The sequence below is a fragment of the Onychomys torridus genome, chromosome 7, assembly GCF_903995425.1.
Source record: "Onychomys torridus chromosome 7, mOncTor1.1, whole genome shotgun sequence".
NCBI classification, from domain to species: Eukaryota; Metazoa; Chordata; class Mammalia; order Rodentia; family Cricetidae; genus Onychomys; species Onychomys torridus.
Window position 1 is genome coordinate 13,742,032 of NC_050449.1, and position 17,232 is coordinate 13,759,263.

Below are 17,232 nucleotides of genomic sequence, written 5' to 3' on the forward strand. Positions count from 1 at the left end.
ATATGAAATGTGTTTTATACCTTGAAAACATGGCCACTTCAGCACAAGCCAGATAGACCTTAATGATGATTGGTACACAGCCCCATCCCACCTCTTTACATGCGGCTGAAAATAACAGGCTAATGACAGAACAGTATGAACCTGCTACTGCTGAATTCATCACCCATCAAATGAGTTAGCTAATTGTCACTAAACTTATATAGTAAGGAAATTGTATATAGAATACTGCAAAAACACAGTAAAAAGACTGAAGTTGCCCCTTTGTGCTCGGGAAGTCCCTTTACTCTCAAGCGTCATGGCATGTTGTACTTCGGGCTCCACAGTGCGCTGCCACTATTACTGTTTCTCCTCCTTCTGATCTTCCTTCTGCTCCCTGGTACCGGAACTTCCAGAACCTTCCTGCTCAGATGCCATCTTTTTATATGCTATCTCAAAGAGTTTCAATGATGCCTGCTGAAGTGAAGAGGCTGCCTGTGGAGTGTTTCCTCCTGTTTCACTGTCCTTTCAAGCAAGGAGTTCTCTCATTTTGGAAATCTCTTCATTTAGCTTGTTGCACTCATGAGCACATAACTGGTCCTTGAATTCTTCCTTCTTGGTTTCTGTGTCATGAATAATTCCTTCAGCCATATTAACTGCTTCAACACATTCCTTCTTTCTCCAGTCTTCCTCAGCGTATTTCTCGGCATTTTTAACCATGTTTTCAATATCATCTTTGCTTAGTCTGCCGGAAGACTGGATCACAATCTGTTGCTCACATCCTGTTCCTTTATCTTTGACAGAAACATGTACAATCCCATTGGCATCGATGTCAAATGTAACTTCAATTTGAGGGACTCCACAAGGGGTGGGGGGAATTACAATCAAAGTAAATTGTCCTAGAAGTTTGTTGTGTCCAGCCATCTCTTGCTCTCCCTGACAGACTTTAATCTCTACTTGAGTTTGTCCATCAGCAGTGGTAGAAAATACCTGGCTCTTTTTGGTTGGAATGGTGGTGTTCCTATTAACAAGTTTGGTAAAGACACCTCCTAGAGTCTCAATACCCTGAGAGAGGGGAGTGACATCTAGGAGTAGCACATCTGTGACATCACCAGCCAATACACCTCCCCGAATGGCAGCTCTGATAGCTAGAGCCTCATCAGGATTAATAGCTTTACTTGGGGCTCTGCCAAAAAGATCTTGCACAGTCTGCTGAACCTTGGGCATCCTCATCATGCCACCAACCAGAATCACTTCTCCTATGTCACTCTTGCTGACTTCTGCATCTTGCATAGCTTTCTGGCATGGAACAATAGTCCTCTTGATTAGTTCTGTGACAATGCCTTCAAAGTGAGCTCAAGTCAGCTTCATATTCAAATGCTTGGGTCCAGAAGCATCCATTGTAAGATATGGCAAGTTGATATCAGTCTGCACAGATGAGGAGAGTTCACACTTAGCCTTCTCAGCAGCTTCCCAAACCCTCTGAAGTGCCATGTTGTCTTTGGTCAAATCAACCGGTCTCTCTCTTGAACTCCTTGACAATATGCCATAACAACACTTGGTCAAAGTCTTCACCACCTAAGAATGTGTCCCCATTGGTGGATTTCACCTCAAATATTCCTTTCTGAATTTCCAGGATAGAAATGTCAAAGGTCCCACAACCTAAATCTTATGCAGCAATGACTTTACCTTGAGACTTGTCCAGACCATAGGCCAGAGCAGCAGCTGTAGGTTCATTAATCACTCGAAGCACATTTTGCCCCGATATCTGGCCAGCATCCATAGTGGCCTGTCACTGTGAATCACTGAAATAAGCAGGGACAGTGATCACAGCATTTTTTGCTGTGTGACCCATGTAATTTTCTGCAGGCTCTTTCATCTTCATCAACACAAACGCTCCAATCTGACTTGGAGAATAGAGTTTTCCATGAGCCTCAACCCAGGCATCGCCATTAGAGGCACAGACAATTTTAAAGGGAACATTCTTACTGTTCTTCAATGCCCAGGACCCACATGGTGGAAGGAAAATAAATGTTTTATTAAAATATTTTTCACCTGCACTGAAGAAAGTTGACCATTTGATTATGCTCCCAGAAAAAGTAATGGTGGAGATTCTGAATACTTGGTTAAGCTACTGTTACTTCCCAACCTTGAAATTCATTTCAGTTTTAATTTCCAGAGAGATTAAAGTCAAGAAGCTGTCATGGAGCAGAAGCACCTTAGTGAGGAAAACATTGATAACATCACACTCCTTTTGCCTACTTTCATGTGCAGCATCTTGGATGAACCATATGTTCTCTGTCACTGAGTACTTAGTAAAGTGAATACAGTGTATAAAGCATCACAGAAGTAATTCTAAATTTGGGCAAATGGGATTCTGTATACTATTGTGGAAAAATTATTAGTTTTTGCTTAGTGACTCACAATGGCATCATATACAATATGTAAGAACAGTATATTCAAAATGATGACTAACCAAAAGTAGGTACTTAATATCAACATATTTGTATAAAACAAAATAGCTCCACATATAGCATAGGGTAATTCATTTTAAGGTAATATAAATCTCTTCAATTGAAAGGAATGGAGCATCTTTATTTAAGAGCCAGTTGCTGACTGGACAGGAGAAATGGTATGCTAAATGAAAGAGGCAATCTATTCTTATGGACTTCACATTCAAGTAAATGAAACAGTGAAGAAATAAGAACAACAATAGTAAGAATCCTGATAAAAAGTACATTATCAGGGTTAGAGTGCAGGTATACTGATTAGATTTCTGGGAGTCTCCTTAAAAGTCAATAATTCAATAGAGCTCTACCAGTTTCTGAAAATGTTGCTTTACTAAAAATAACTAATAAGGAATCTTTTCCAGCTATCTTAAGAGAAGGTGATTTATTCCTTAATTTGTGAGAAGATAGCTGTGGTTGTTTGAATAAGAACCCCCTTGGGCTCATATATCTGAATGCTTAATCACAGGGAGTGAGTGGAACAGTTTGAAAGGATTAAAAGGATTAGGAGGTGTGGCCTTGTTGGGGGAAGTGTGTCACTTGTAGGGAAGGCTCTGAGGTTTCAAAAGCCCAAGCCAGGTCTAGTTGCTTCCTTCCTGCCACCTGTGGATCTGGATGCAGAACTCTCAGCTACTTCTCCAGCGTCTTATCTGTCTTTATGCTACCATGCTCCCACTATGGTTCTTGCCATGAAAATAATGAAAAAAACCTCTGAAAATACAAGCCAGCCCCCAATTAAATAGTTCCTTTTATAAGAGTTGCTGTGGTCATTGTGTCTCCTCACAGCAAAGAACACTAAGACAATAGCCATCATTTATGGTGCACTCTCAATGTACAAGAACTCTAATGAGCTACATATAATTTTATTTTATCAATTTCATGAATTTATTTCATTTAATCATCATAGCAGTCCCTCAAAGAATATAAATTTATCTACATTGTACATATATGAAACTGAATTGTAGTGATATTAAGCACTTCTCAAACTTACAGACATGTAAAGGTATTGAATCAGTAATGGAATCTTGGCAATTTGAACCCAGGGCTGGTATTCCTAAGTAATGTCCTTGTACTAGGTGGCTCATGGATTAAATTGGGGTTAAGAATTCTCATGTCTTGCTCCACAAAAGGCTTTCTAGTTTTTTGTTTATTTTGTTTTGTTTGTTTGTTGTAGGGCTATTAAACCCAGGGCCATGAGCATCCAAGAGAAACATGCTACTACAGAGTTACATCTCTGGCTCTCTTTAATTTTCTTAAAATTCTCGTGGGGGAGGGGGCTAGGGAGATGACTCAGTGGTTAAGAGCACTGGTTGTTCTTCCAGAGGTCCTGAGTTCAATTCCCAGCAACAACATGGTGGATCACAACCATCCATAATGAGATCTGGCTCCCTCTTCTGGCCTGCAAGCATGCATATAGGCAGAACACTGTATACATAATAAATAAACAAATCTTTTTTAAAAAACCTACATTAAAAAAATTATTGTCTTGGGTTTACCAAAATCCTGAGAAACCCATCTCATTCACTAAGAATTTTAATAGCTAGGACATCTGTTATTTTCACAGTCCCTGGAAATTGAGTGTCCACATGGAAAACCTTTCCTGCATCATATTTGATAATTCTCAGTATCCCTCAAGATTTATCACATATATCATACTGAAAACCTTTCTGTTCTAAAACCATAAGCATTCCATTTTCATGAAAATTCCTACTTACTAGCTCAAGCAGTCTCTTTGAGGCTACAGGCACATCACTCTCTCCATTTTCTGCAAAGCTACAGAGTTTAGATTGTTCTTATACAATCTTTTGTTTCAATCACTGTTATAATTAGCCTGAGTCTTCCTTGTCAGTTTGCTCAACACCTCCAATTAGAATCCAAAAGTTCATTTATACTGTTTCTGTGTCTGAACTCAGACAAATGAACATGCCTAAACAATATGCCATCTTATAATTCTATCAATAGCCTGACTTCCCCAAAATTTCAGTATTATTCTATGATTATCTTGATTTAACTTACAAAGTGTTCCAAAACATCTTCCATTATTAGATGCATTTATATCTTCTCTGTTACTCTCCATTCTTTATAGATAATTTAATGTTGCTTAAGTAATACAATGGGGTAGTTATCAAATAGAAATTCTTTAAACACTCTTCTATCAAATCTGTCAGTGATTTGTTTGGTTTTCAGTTCTTCCCTCATATGTTTCTGATTTTAAAAAATAGTATATGCTTCCCTTCATTTTCAAGTGCAGTTTCTTTACATGTTTCCTTGTATTTAGAGTTTTCCTACCTAGCCGAGTCAGGACAAATCTCTCTCACCCGCCAGTCCCATGGTCGCTCAGACCCAACCAAGTAAACACACAGAAACTTACATTGTTTACAAACTGTATGGCTGTGGCAGGCTTCTTGTTATCTACTTCTTCTATCTTAAATTAACCCACTTCTATTTATCTATACTTTGCCACATGGCTTGTGGCTTACCAGTGTCGTTACATGTTGTTTTTCATGGCGGCGGCTGGCAGTGTCTCTCTCCAACCTTCTACTTCCCAGAATTCTCTTCTCTCTTGTCCCGCCTTTACTTCCTGCCTGGCCACTGGCCAATCAGAACTTTATTTACACAGAGCGATATCCATAGCACTTCCCCTTTTCTTTTTTTTTAAGGAAGGTTTTAACTTTTACATAGTACAATTACATATAACAAAACAATTATCAAGCAAGAATTACAGTTACAATATTAAAGAAGATATCCTATCTATCTTATATTTGTGAGTCTAAGGTTTTATATCTAACTTATCTTTTATCATAACTGAGGAAATTATAACTATCTAGCCTTCAACCACATCAAAGACCTCAGAAAGATATAATATTACCTGAGAACTGGGAGAAGGATGCAAGCATTTTTCAGGAGTCTTGCAGGGTAGACAGAGACAGCTGGCAGCTTGGACAATTACCTAATGTTCCTTTGTAAAGTTGGGGCATTTGTCTTCAGCCCACAGGGCTAGAGTCTCTTGGTCACTTCTCTCAGTGTCCTGTAGAATGTCTGGCAGTTTCCTCTGTTAAGCAGGAACCTGAAGGACCATTTTGTCAAGCAAAGTTTAATGGTCACCTTTCTATGGGTCCTGCATGTCCAGTTGATCAAGCAGTCCAGGCAAGAACAGTTTCTTGCCCAAATGGCTATTTTTGCCAAGATGAAGATAAGATATTAAGTGTCTTCAATGCCCATCCTCCTCTCTGAAGTAAAGAGGTGCTGGAGCAGACATGTCTCACTGTCCAGAAAGTCTGAATTTTAAAAGTATTTTAAATGCCATATTCTGTAGACCTTTTTTGAAGGTTACCTTTCTATCTGAAATATCTCTGTGTATACCTAGAAGACTTAACTAACATGGCTACAAGTATGATTATCATAGATGACTAATTATTAATCTATTTTTAATTATCTATTACAATTTTAAATGAGCTGTACAACCATAATACCTTAAACAAGAGTAGAAATATACACACAGTATAAAAAAATTAACTTTAAGTTTGTATCAATAGACTAAAATCTATACCAATGTAAAACATTTTAAACGAGTTGTTGCTCTTTAGAAGTTCCTTAATCTACCCTTTCATCCTATTATATCTATATCATATCCCCTTTTTATCTTTAGAAAGAGATTGCATTTATAACCAACCTGTTTTAAATAAAATACTGTTTTTTCTCTGTCCCACACCAGAGGGCTCTTCTGATTTGGGACACAAGAATCTCTTAATCTTTTCTTTTAACAATGTGCTTGGGTTTAGAGAAGGAGTGAGCCAATTCCATCTCCAAAGCCAGCTTGATAATTTTGGGAAATTGGGCGTAGTTTTTCTTACTACTTCCTGCTGGAGGGGGGTGCTGTATCTTATGGGAACACAAAGAAAATTTTAGGATTATGGAGTAGTCTGTAAGGGTGAACCTCTGAGCCAGTTGCCTTGAAACCATTCTAGATGTTGCATCATCTGGGCCATGGTGTCATCGGAGACCTTTCAGGTGGTCTTGGCTGATCAAACCTGATGTATCTTAATCTGGAACAAATCCACAGCTTCTGGCTTTCTGTGGAAACAAAAGCAGAGACTCTTTTCCAAAGCAACATATCCTTATATCCAAATTTTGAAGTCAAGGTACCTTTAAAATTTACATATTTGTTTAACTCAACAGCTTCTATGATCAAATCTTTTTCTGTAGTTAAAAATTCCAAAGACAACATAAACCAGATTTTCTGGGTAATATTCATCTTTGTAAGACTGAAATGCCACTGTGGCTGTCAGCTCCGCCCACCTCAGCTTCCTAAAGTGATGGTGGTACAGTTTACTGCCAGCTCTGGGTCTGGAGCCATGTGTACCATCAACTATCAGAAGCAGTTCTATCAAAGCAGCGCTTAGCCCAGAAACCTTTTTTTTTAAATTAGCAAAGGCTAAATCCACCATGCAGCAGAGTAAAGTGTCGCTTGTAGACTCCTCATTCCTGCCACACTGCAGGTCAAACACACAGGCCAGGAACCCGCCATAGTAGCTCAAACCAGCAGGCTGACGCTAACTTGAGAGAGACAGCTAGGAAGCTGTTTTTAGCTCCGTTTTAGAATCTTTTTTGTCAGGTTTTAGGTAGAAACTCTTGCCAACACGTTGGGCACCATTTGTAGTTAGAGTTTTCCTACCTAGCCAAGTCAGGACAAATCTCTCTTACCCGCCAGTCCCATGGTCGCTCAGACCCAACCAAGTAAACACACAGAAACTTACATTGTTTACAAACTGTATGGCTGTGGCAGGCTTCTTGTTATCTACTTCTTCTATCTTAAATTAACCCATTTCTATTTATCTATACTTTGCCACATGGCTTGTGGCTTACCAGTGTCGTTACATGTTGTTTTTCATGGCGGCGGCTGGCAGTGTCTCTCTCCAACCTTCTACTTCCCAGAATTCTCTTCTCTCTTGTCCCGCCTTTACTTCCTGCCTGGCCACTGGCCAATCAGAACTTTATTTACACAGAGCGATATCCACAGCATTTCCTAACATCCCTTTTTTCTGGAGACTTTTAAAATACTGGAGAGCACTTGTGCTTTTCTCTCTCAGCATCTCATTCCCATCCTCAGTTTAGCCCTTGTTCTAGCTCACTTGTTCATTCTTAACATCAAACAGTTTTAGGGAAAATGTAAGATCTATAAACGAGAGGTTTTGGACATTGGCTCTTGTTAACAACATACACACTCACCAGAAGAATACAGTTATGGTCTCAATAATGTAGAACTCAAAAGTTTCTTCTGAACCACTTCCAGGTATTCATGGTTCTACAGCAAAAATGCTTTTCACGCACTCTGCTTGTATGCTTCTGAGTCTGACCATTCTTACTTCATTTGGGGTTAATGATATAGCTTTTGGTATCAAATATACCTATTTTGATACCAAACTGCACCAAGGCTTTATGTAAATTTCTATTATCTAAATTCAAATTTTATTTTCTCTTTATACAGTTTTTACAAGTGCCTACAAATTAACAGTTTCACTTAGAAGTCAGCAGAAAGTCGTTGAAGGGGACACACTTAGCATCAGAAGGGTATATTTTTATGAGCTATGAGTCATCATATCAATCTTTCTTAGCTTTGCAATGCTATGATCTATTCCAAAGACTTTGGCAACTTCTCTCATCTTTAATTGTATTGCCTAAAATACAATGAGCAATCCTTTTTCAAATATCTAAATAACAAAATGGAATTCAGCCTTTTCATCTTGTGTATTTTTCCAAAGGTACTATAAATCTCTTAGTTACTACTTTAAACAGGTGTCATTGCAGGCAGGGTTCTGCAAGAGATGAGCATGAAAACTCGGTACAGACTGACTTTGTCAACCTGGATCAGATTTCGGGAAGTCTAATGCCAAGTGGTTTGTTGTAAGCATATTTAAACCTCAGTACAATTTGGGAGAAGGTTTACAGACAAAAATCAGTCCAATCACATGGATTCTCGGTGCACAATAAAGCTCAAGGTATGACTACGTAGAGACTCTATCACAGAGTACATGTGACCATGAGGGTGGGTTCTATAACTAAAAGACCAAGGATCTGATGTACTCTCTCACTGATAACATAGAGGTCAGCAGGCCACAAAGTACATGTGCTATCTCCCCTAAGGATGGGTAACAATCTAAGGAGGGAAGAGTCTGGAATAATCATTCTGGGGAATTTGGGTGAGGTTTGCCTATATAGCAAAAGGTGGGTATGGTCTGACTCCCCAGAGAGCAAAAAGGTCACATTAACACAATCTCAGTTTTCTGTATGGAATGCAGTTATTGGATTTATATCTCCTCAGTTGAAGAGACACCACAGGATGATTAATAGTCTTAGTTCTCTTAATGCTTCTCTGTAAGTACAGGGACTTCTATGCACCAAACATACATACATAGTGTGCCAATGAGAACTGCTTCTTCCATTTATAATAACATTCCACTTTGCAAATCTATTTTGTGTTCATTTGCACCCAATAATTTTCATTTTAAATTTGTATCTACAATTAACAATTTTATGAATTTTTAATTGAAGTTAAGATTCTAAATTAAATTAAAATGAAATCTTCTCTTTAGTTATCCATTTGTGAATTATCTGTGTCAGTTGACTAGATAACTATACAGGTTCACAGTGAAGTCTGCATACAATGAGAGCCACACACACCTATTCATTGCTTTACCAAAGTATCAACAATGAGACTGGAAATTTAAGTTTAATTAAACAGTGTACTTTAAAAAGTTAAAAAAAATAGAGACTATACATTTCAGAATCAAGAGAAAATATTAATAGGACTTCATGAAATTCTTTGATAAAATTAAAATTGTAAAAAACTAGTAAGCATTTTAGCAACTACTTTTCTTTTGTATGCATTCCATATGGCATAAATTCACTTACTGTGCACATATGTAATGAAAATTTAACATGTAAAAATGAAAGTTAATAATGTTCATGTGTAATTGAAAGTCACTCCATGTCTTTCTAAAATTTTATCACTCTAATTATTCCTGCTGTTCCCAGATAACTTTGGTTTGGGTTTTAAGATTATTAACACACATTATTCTGGGGTTGGAGAGATTAATCCACAGTTTAGAGCACTGTCTACTCCTCCAGAAGACCCTTCTCCAATCTCAGCACTCACATGGTGGCTCATAACCATTTGTAACTCCAGTTCCAGGGACTCTGATACCCTCTTCTGGCCTTTGCAGACATTGTTTGCATGCAAATACTTACACATGTAAGGAAAATAAATAAAATCATAGAACAATAAATTATTCCTTTAATGGTGATACTCTATCATTTTGTCCTTGAGAATTATTAAAAATGAAACATATTTGTATTATTTCACCACTACATTAACAGTGAAAAAGACATAAAAAATAAAAAAGACCATAAATTTTTATTGGGGTAAGATATTAAACCATAAGCATTTGAACTCAGTAACCTTATTTTTTATATAATATACAATTATTGAAAAATGGCATGTTGTCCATTAACTGGCCAAGGTTTGGAAGAAGAAACAGCCTAAATTACCAAGCCACAACTGAGAAAAAAAATTTACTTAAGAAATTTATATTCAACAAGTAAACACATTTTTATTGAAAACACTGACATACAATTTAAGTCCTATTAATATTGAAGTTACTAAAAAAATAAACCTCATCCTTATAGTGGGATATTTTGATCACTCCAGACTGTCAATAAAGTTTATTTTGAATTAGGGGGCAGAGCTAGCAACTGGTAAACTGGAATTAGCCATAGCAAAGCAATTTGGATAGGGAAGATGCACAGGAAGGAAAAGGATAGGACTAGAGTTTGAGTTTTCTTTTGGTTCTGGAACAAGGAAAGAGATGCATCTCTTGCTGTATTTCTTGGGGGAAAAGGTCAGCCAGTTGCCACTCAATCTCTCTGAGCTACTTTTGATTCCTGAGTCTTATCGATAAATAGAACAATAGAGACTTAATTTAAACCTATATAATGAAGTTACAGCAGAGCCAGGGCTATGGGACCAGAAGCCCCACCAGGCAACTGCCTAAGTGGCCAGTGGGCTGTTGACCTATAGGGCCATAGGGCTGCTGACAATAATTAAAATATCAGTAGATCATGTACAGCTACTGAGCCAACCAAAAACATCATCCTTAAGTGGGTTAATTCTTGAATGTTCAGAGTATCAATAACCAGTTTTTTTTCTCATGTAGCCTTATTTAATAATAGTATATTGCCTTCTTGATTCTTCTTATGTGTCTATACAGCCTATAAGGAAATATAATCTCCATATTAAATACTATTCCCTCACTAACTCAACCCTGTGCGTTAAAAAAAAAAAGAGCCTGCCATGCTGACACACACACACACACACACACACACACACACACACACACAAAACATCCCTAAATAAAGTTGAAGTTGTTTAAGTAGTAGAACCATTTCCTAAATATACCATCACATTTTGGTAGTATAATAATCCAATATTTGTCCTAGTTAAATAGTGTATCAAAAATTGCATGTCAATGCACTAACTGTATTATAAGACATTCAAATGTAACTCATAGATCAAGTGACTGAAAGTTTGACCCTTAAGGACCCAAACTAATAATGTTTTTACTTCCCTTCTATATTCAGCAATATTGAGTAAAGAGTAAAGGCAGACAATGCCTGCTGGGCCAGGAGGCTGGGTTTGAATGATGCCACTTATTAACACCATATGGGATCTTGGGCAACTTTTTAAAACCCCGTGAATTAGTTACTCTTTCTATTTAAAAAATGGAAAATAATAGTAATTACTTTATAAATTTGTTGGCATGATTAACATGTAATATCCATAAGGAACATAGAATAGAGCCTGGGAGAATAAGAATTTGATGAAGGTTAACATAATTTTTATCATTTGTTAACATAAACCTTTTATAAGTATGCATTTATTGTACATAGTGATGGGCAGCATCATGGAGATTTTTCATATAAATATGAAGTAAAGTTGACATTTATGTACATATGTAAAATGATGTTTATTAAAGTGATAGTATCTGCAAAGATGTTTAAATCACATGTGTTAGAGAAAGTTAAAATCACAATAAGGTATTGCTGTATACCTACTATAAAGTAACTAAAGTTAAATTTTAATTAAAGTACAAAATGCTGTCAAGTGAAGAAAAAATGGATGACTCATATCTTTCTGGTGGTAAGGAAAGCAGAGCAGCTGTCACGGGTGATTTGGTAGTTATATTGTTACCATAGAGCATGGAGATGCATTTTTCGGGCAATGGTTACCGAGAAATCATATATATGTTTGCCTGCATAGTCAGTTAGAAATCACATAGAAAAATATTCCTAGCAGCTTTACTTGTATTAGTTACAAACTGAAGGAGAAAAAGCCAAAAACTAAAAAAACGAACAAATGAAGAAAAAAATCCTCCAATGCTTAAAAGATTGGAGAAATTGTGATGGATACCAAAGAATGGTACTAAGCTATGAAAAGAAATGAAGTGTTGATATATACAACAAATTTAAACATAACTTCCAGGGAATTATTCTGCATAAAAAATGTTAATTTTCACAGGTTACACACTGTAGGGTTCTAGTTATGTAACATTTAAAGTGAATGTCACAGGCCTGGAGAACAGATTAGTGGTCATTAGGAGTTAAGAAAGTGGAAGTGGGGTGTTGGAGAAATGCATGTGGTTCCATATGGTGGATTTGTTTTCTATATTTCCTACAGTAGTCATTACATGTACCTCCATAGCTGATAAAATTTCATGATACTAAATATACATGCAGATGACACCTAGTGATACCTGTCAGTGAAATGTGGCATTCCAGATGGTGGTTATATGTTGTGTGATATTTTGATTGCATTCTGACAATAAAGTTTGCTTTGAGTCAGAAGGCAGAGCTATCCACTAGCTGACTAAAATGAACCATAGGGGTGTTGGATTGAAGACAGTTGCGAGACAGGAAGTAGTAATGCAGAGCTAAGAAAGGATCTCAAGATTTTTGGATTATGGAATAGAAGAGAGAGGAGGAGCTTCTCAGCTTCTATGATCATTCAGGTCCTTACCCATATATCTGACTCCCAAATTTTTATTTATGAAAACATGCATCACCTGGCATCCAACATGGGGCATGAAAGCATGAGATAGCCACTTACCCCTGGCTTTATAGCCGCCACAGCCACCACCCCTAGCTGCAGCCACAATGGCTGCAGCCACCAGAGTCGGCTGGCTTTTCTTCCCTTGCTCCAAGCCCTCTGAGTGAATCTGAGATTTTCCTATTGCAGCCTCTCTACAACAATCTCCAGCTGCCACCCAAATTCGACAGATGCCTTAGGCTTCAAATGCCAGGGTTACTTGCCCACTATAGGCTGGCTCTGCCTTCAGGCAGCACTTACCACACCTTTCTTCTGTACATTCCTCTGTGCCTACTTTTCAGACTGCTAGCTTCCTGGCTCCTCCCTGTGAGTGGTGACCTTCCCCTGCACTGCCCCAGGCTGCTGCCACATTTGGACACCCACTTGGGCTTTGGTTGTTGTTGCAACTGCCACACACTCTAAGCTCACAGATACATGAAAGGAGCTGCAGGTGCCCTCAGCAGGGCTGTGCACTGTCTGTGTTCCCTGCCCAACTGTGCTATGCAATGACAGCCAGCCTCACATTTCACTGTCATCAGCAGATTTGGTGAGAAAACTGTGAATTCTTAAAAGGGGGGAATTAGGTTTTTTATAAAAAGAAGAGGTTTTCCTCCCACTTTAAAAGTGGGAAATATTATGATGCATGGAGTTAGGTATCTGTATAGTTCCACAATGGATGGTTTGAAAGTGGAACAAATAAATGAAGGGGTAATCAACTTAGTTGGGATTGATATAATGTCAAGTATCATTTTGGTAATTGTTTTATCTCTAAAAAAAAAGTTGTTTGATATCAGTGCCAACTACAAAAAATTGACTGATAAGGTAAAATCCTTAGAAAGACATACTAATGGAACTAAGAAAAATATTCACACACAGACATATGAGTTTAGAGCAGAAACTACCACACCATTGCATCATGAAACTGAAGAGAAGAGACCCAAGGTTATTAGAAAACCAACCTTAATTTATCCAGGTACCATTCAAGAATGACCACCAGATGATAGGCATCTCCAAGGCTATTCAGAAATTAACTGGGATCCTGTTTTTTAAAAAGTTTGATTTAAAGAGATTTGAGGAAGCAATAGTTTCATATGGTATACATTCACTATTTATGAAGCAGATGTTAAATTTATGGTCCACTCAGAACAGAATTATGCCACAAGACTGAAAAGATTTAGTTACAGCAGTATTAGAAGCTGGTCCTCAGTTACAGTGGAGAAACTGGTAGATGAAGCTAGGGCCATCAAGCAATGAGCTAGAATTAGAGGTTATGAGACTTCTCGAGATCAAATCCTTGGTGAGTGCCATTATGCTGATGTGGAAAAACAGGTTATATTTGATGATCACACCTTGGCCCTATGCCATACAGCAGTTTTGAATGCTTGTGACAAGATTGAAGAATCAGGAAAGAGGACTGAGCCATTTACTAAAATTACACAAGGCCCAATAAAGCCTTCAATGATTTTTTTTCACAAAGATTGACTTCAGCTATAAATAGAACGATATCAGGTCCACAAGTTAGACAAATGTTAATTGAATCTTTGGATTCTGAAACTGCTAATTCAGAATGTAAAAGGGTGATCAGACCTTTAAAGGCAAGATCAGCATCCATAGATGAATGGATTAGAAATGCAGCTGACATTGGATCTCACACTTATGATGATACTTGGATAGGAAAAGTGACTTCTAAAATTTTAAGAAAAATCAGAAGTTTAGATGTTTTAATTGTGGTAAACCAGGTTACGTGAAAAGTGATTCCTAGGAACAATGGGGTTTTTTTGTTTGTTTTGTTTTGTTCTTTTCTAGAAAGATTCCAAACAGAAGGCCTCAGCCTTCTGGAACATGGAAAAGGTGTGGCAAAGGCCAACATTGAACTAATGAATACAGATCAACATGGGATAAGCAAGGTAACCCATTGCCATTGGTGTAAGGATTCTGTCCTTAATTACATCATCAGCCTGTGACAGCATCCCATCCTAAAAAGCGGGTGGGCCTTCTGTGCACCCCTTTCCCTTTTCTGCACTCTCTCCTTCCATGCCTCCTCTCCATCTGTTCTCTCTCTCTCTCTCCATCTCTCCCTCTTTCCCTCTCTCTCTTTCCTCCTCTGTCCCCCTATCTCCCAATAGAGCTCTAAAAGGTAACTATGGTGCACTGACTCTTCCGTCCAGCACTCTCCTCGGTCGGCATGGCTGCCACAAGTGCCAGCCAGCCACCACTGCTACCACCTTAACCAACATTGGTGCTGTTCAGACTTGGATACACCACCAAGACCTACTGTGACCATTGCTGATTGCCACCTCCTCCCCCATCCAGCAAGACCCCAAGACCAAGAGCACGCACACGTCCCTCACCTCCACTGGACCCCTATACAGCGACCACTACTGATACAGCCATGCTTCTTCACAGTGAGTCTGCCATTCTCACGGCTGTAATCTAAGCTATATTCTTTGTGACAGACACCCAGGGGTTGTCCTTGGGCTGTGCTGGCAACAGCAGGCACATTTGCAGTCCTGACGAGGGATCAATGCTGTCTAGGGTCCAACAGTGGACCAACTGTGGTGCATCTGCAGCCCTTCCCATCCCTTGACAAAGAGGATGGTGAACTTGAGCTGATTCATAGATCCCTCTTCACTCTTGGGGACACCTGAGATTGGAGTCTGATCCCAGCTTGTTATTTTACTTTTTTATTTTTCTCTTGGCTACAGCCATGGGACAAAGGGACGGATACATTTACCACCTACATTGACAGACAGGGGTAGGCACCAATAAACCTGGCCACATAACAGTGTAAACCTGGCCACATAACAGCGTCACAGAAACTTCTGCCAGCAAACGGGTAAATAAAAAGTTACTTTATCCCCAAGTTTTCTGCTAAAGCTCTAAACCCTTCTCCTTCCCCACTTCTGAGTCTGCCACATGTAACCTTTTCTATCTGACTTCCGCCGGCAATGGGCAGGCTCAAATGGAGGGGGTGGGGGGCTTGGACGGCTTCTACTGACTCTAGCCATAACTCACCTTAATTCCACCCACTCATTCTCAAACTGCCTTGGGAGACACAGATAGGTCTAATAGCAGCTAAAATCCATACAAATAAGTTTACAGTAGTCAGGATGGCTCCTAGGCCAAAAAAATCAGCTTATAGCCTTAGACAAGTCTTCCAAAAGGATCGGTTTCCAGTCTGCCTCCTGGCAGATCTTCCAAAAGCTGTCCTTAAGCCATCAATCATCAGAAAAAAAATTTTTTTAACAGATCCTGCCTCAAGTTTATTTGTAAAAACAGCATGGGATCCTGATCATCTGCAAATAGTGTGTAGGTGTGTCACACCAGTCCTTCTGTCTGGCAGACAGAAACCTTTTCTATGGGGCCTTCATAGGGGCCTGAGCACCTTTGGGAGCCTGAGCTGGAGCTGAGGCCTCTGCCTTGGTTTGAGCCATGGGCTTTGGTTGGCAGAGCCTATGACCCTTGGCCATGTAGCTTCTAATCTGCTTCCCGAGCTTGGGATGAGCGATGAAAGCAAGGCGGCTGAGCTTGTGGCTGGGGCCCTTCGGCATATTGGGCTTAACCACCTTGGGCTTCATGAGGGCCTTGAAGGCCTCTGCACACACACTCACTGCCTTTGTGTTGTTGGCCTGCATCTTCTTCAGGCCTTTCTTGTGCTTCTTGGCAAAGCACATGTTCCTCAGGAACTTGGGGTCCACCCCCTTAAGAGATTCATATCTTTGCAACCGGGGTTTCTTGACACCATTTCTGTGCCATTTTCGAGATTGGCTGTGCAGTGTGGTTCTTGGACTTGGCCATGTCGGAACGGTAACCAGCGGCTCCTGAAGCACATGGGACCAGAAGAGAAAGAGAGAAAAAAATTTTAAGACGCGGAATAAAATCCGTCTTTTGTTCCCCACACCCTCCCAACTAAAACTTCAGCATCTGGAGGTCAAGGCTCCTGACGCCACAGGCAAAAGAGTCATCTGTGGCATTTAAGGTGTACCAGGGAAGAGACAAAAGCCCAAGATCAAAATTGCCAAGTGCTGGTACTCACTGACTTCCGAAAGCTGTTGGGTCCCTGTTTTAAGTGAGAAAATGGCCACGGGCTAGTGAATGCCCTGTCAGGCCATCAACAGCCTTGTTAAAAGTGCCGTCTAGAAAGACAACCAGTCAGCTGACTGCCCCCAGGCACCAAGATGTGTGGGTACATCAAGCTAAGACCTCCAGCAGACGTAGGCTTGGCTACAGACATGGCAGGGAACCAAGAACACAGCAGGGAAGTGATCCGTTTCTTTCCTTCTGGACACCAGAGCTACTGACTCAGTCCTGGGAGTTTTGGGATGTCACTTCTCCTTTCTATTGTTGGGTACAGAGGACCCACCTTACCCACCTTACCAGATTTAATTGCACCTTTATAGTTACTGCCTGTGTTTCTCACGTGCATACAGACAGGGCCCTGATCTTTGCCTTGTCCCTAATTCCAAAAAATAAGTTCTCATGCACCATAAGCTTTTCTCTTCCCAGTTCTCTGTTCTAACCACTGTTCAGCCAATGATATAGGACCACCACAGGACTGGAGTCCAGAGATCATAAAGTAAGAAACTGTAACAGCTAAAAGGTATTTAT

At 39.4% G+C, this 17,232-nt stretch overlaps 2 pseudogenes; both read right to left on the bottom strand.

Annotated features, from left to right (window-relative positions):
• Positions 1-336: 336 nt before the first annotated feature.
• Positions 337-14,811, bottom strand: LOC118586932 (annotated as a pseudogene).
• A 1,169-nt stretch (positions 14,812-15,980) lies between these two features.
• Positions 15,981-16,422, bottom strand: LOC118586735 (annotated as a pseudogene).
• Between the last annotated feature and the right edge of the window lie 810 nt (positions 16,423-17,232).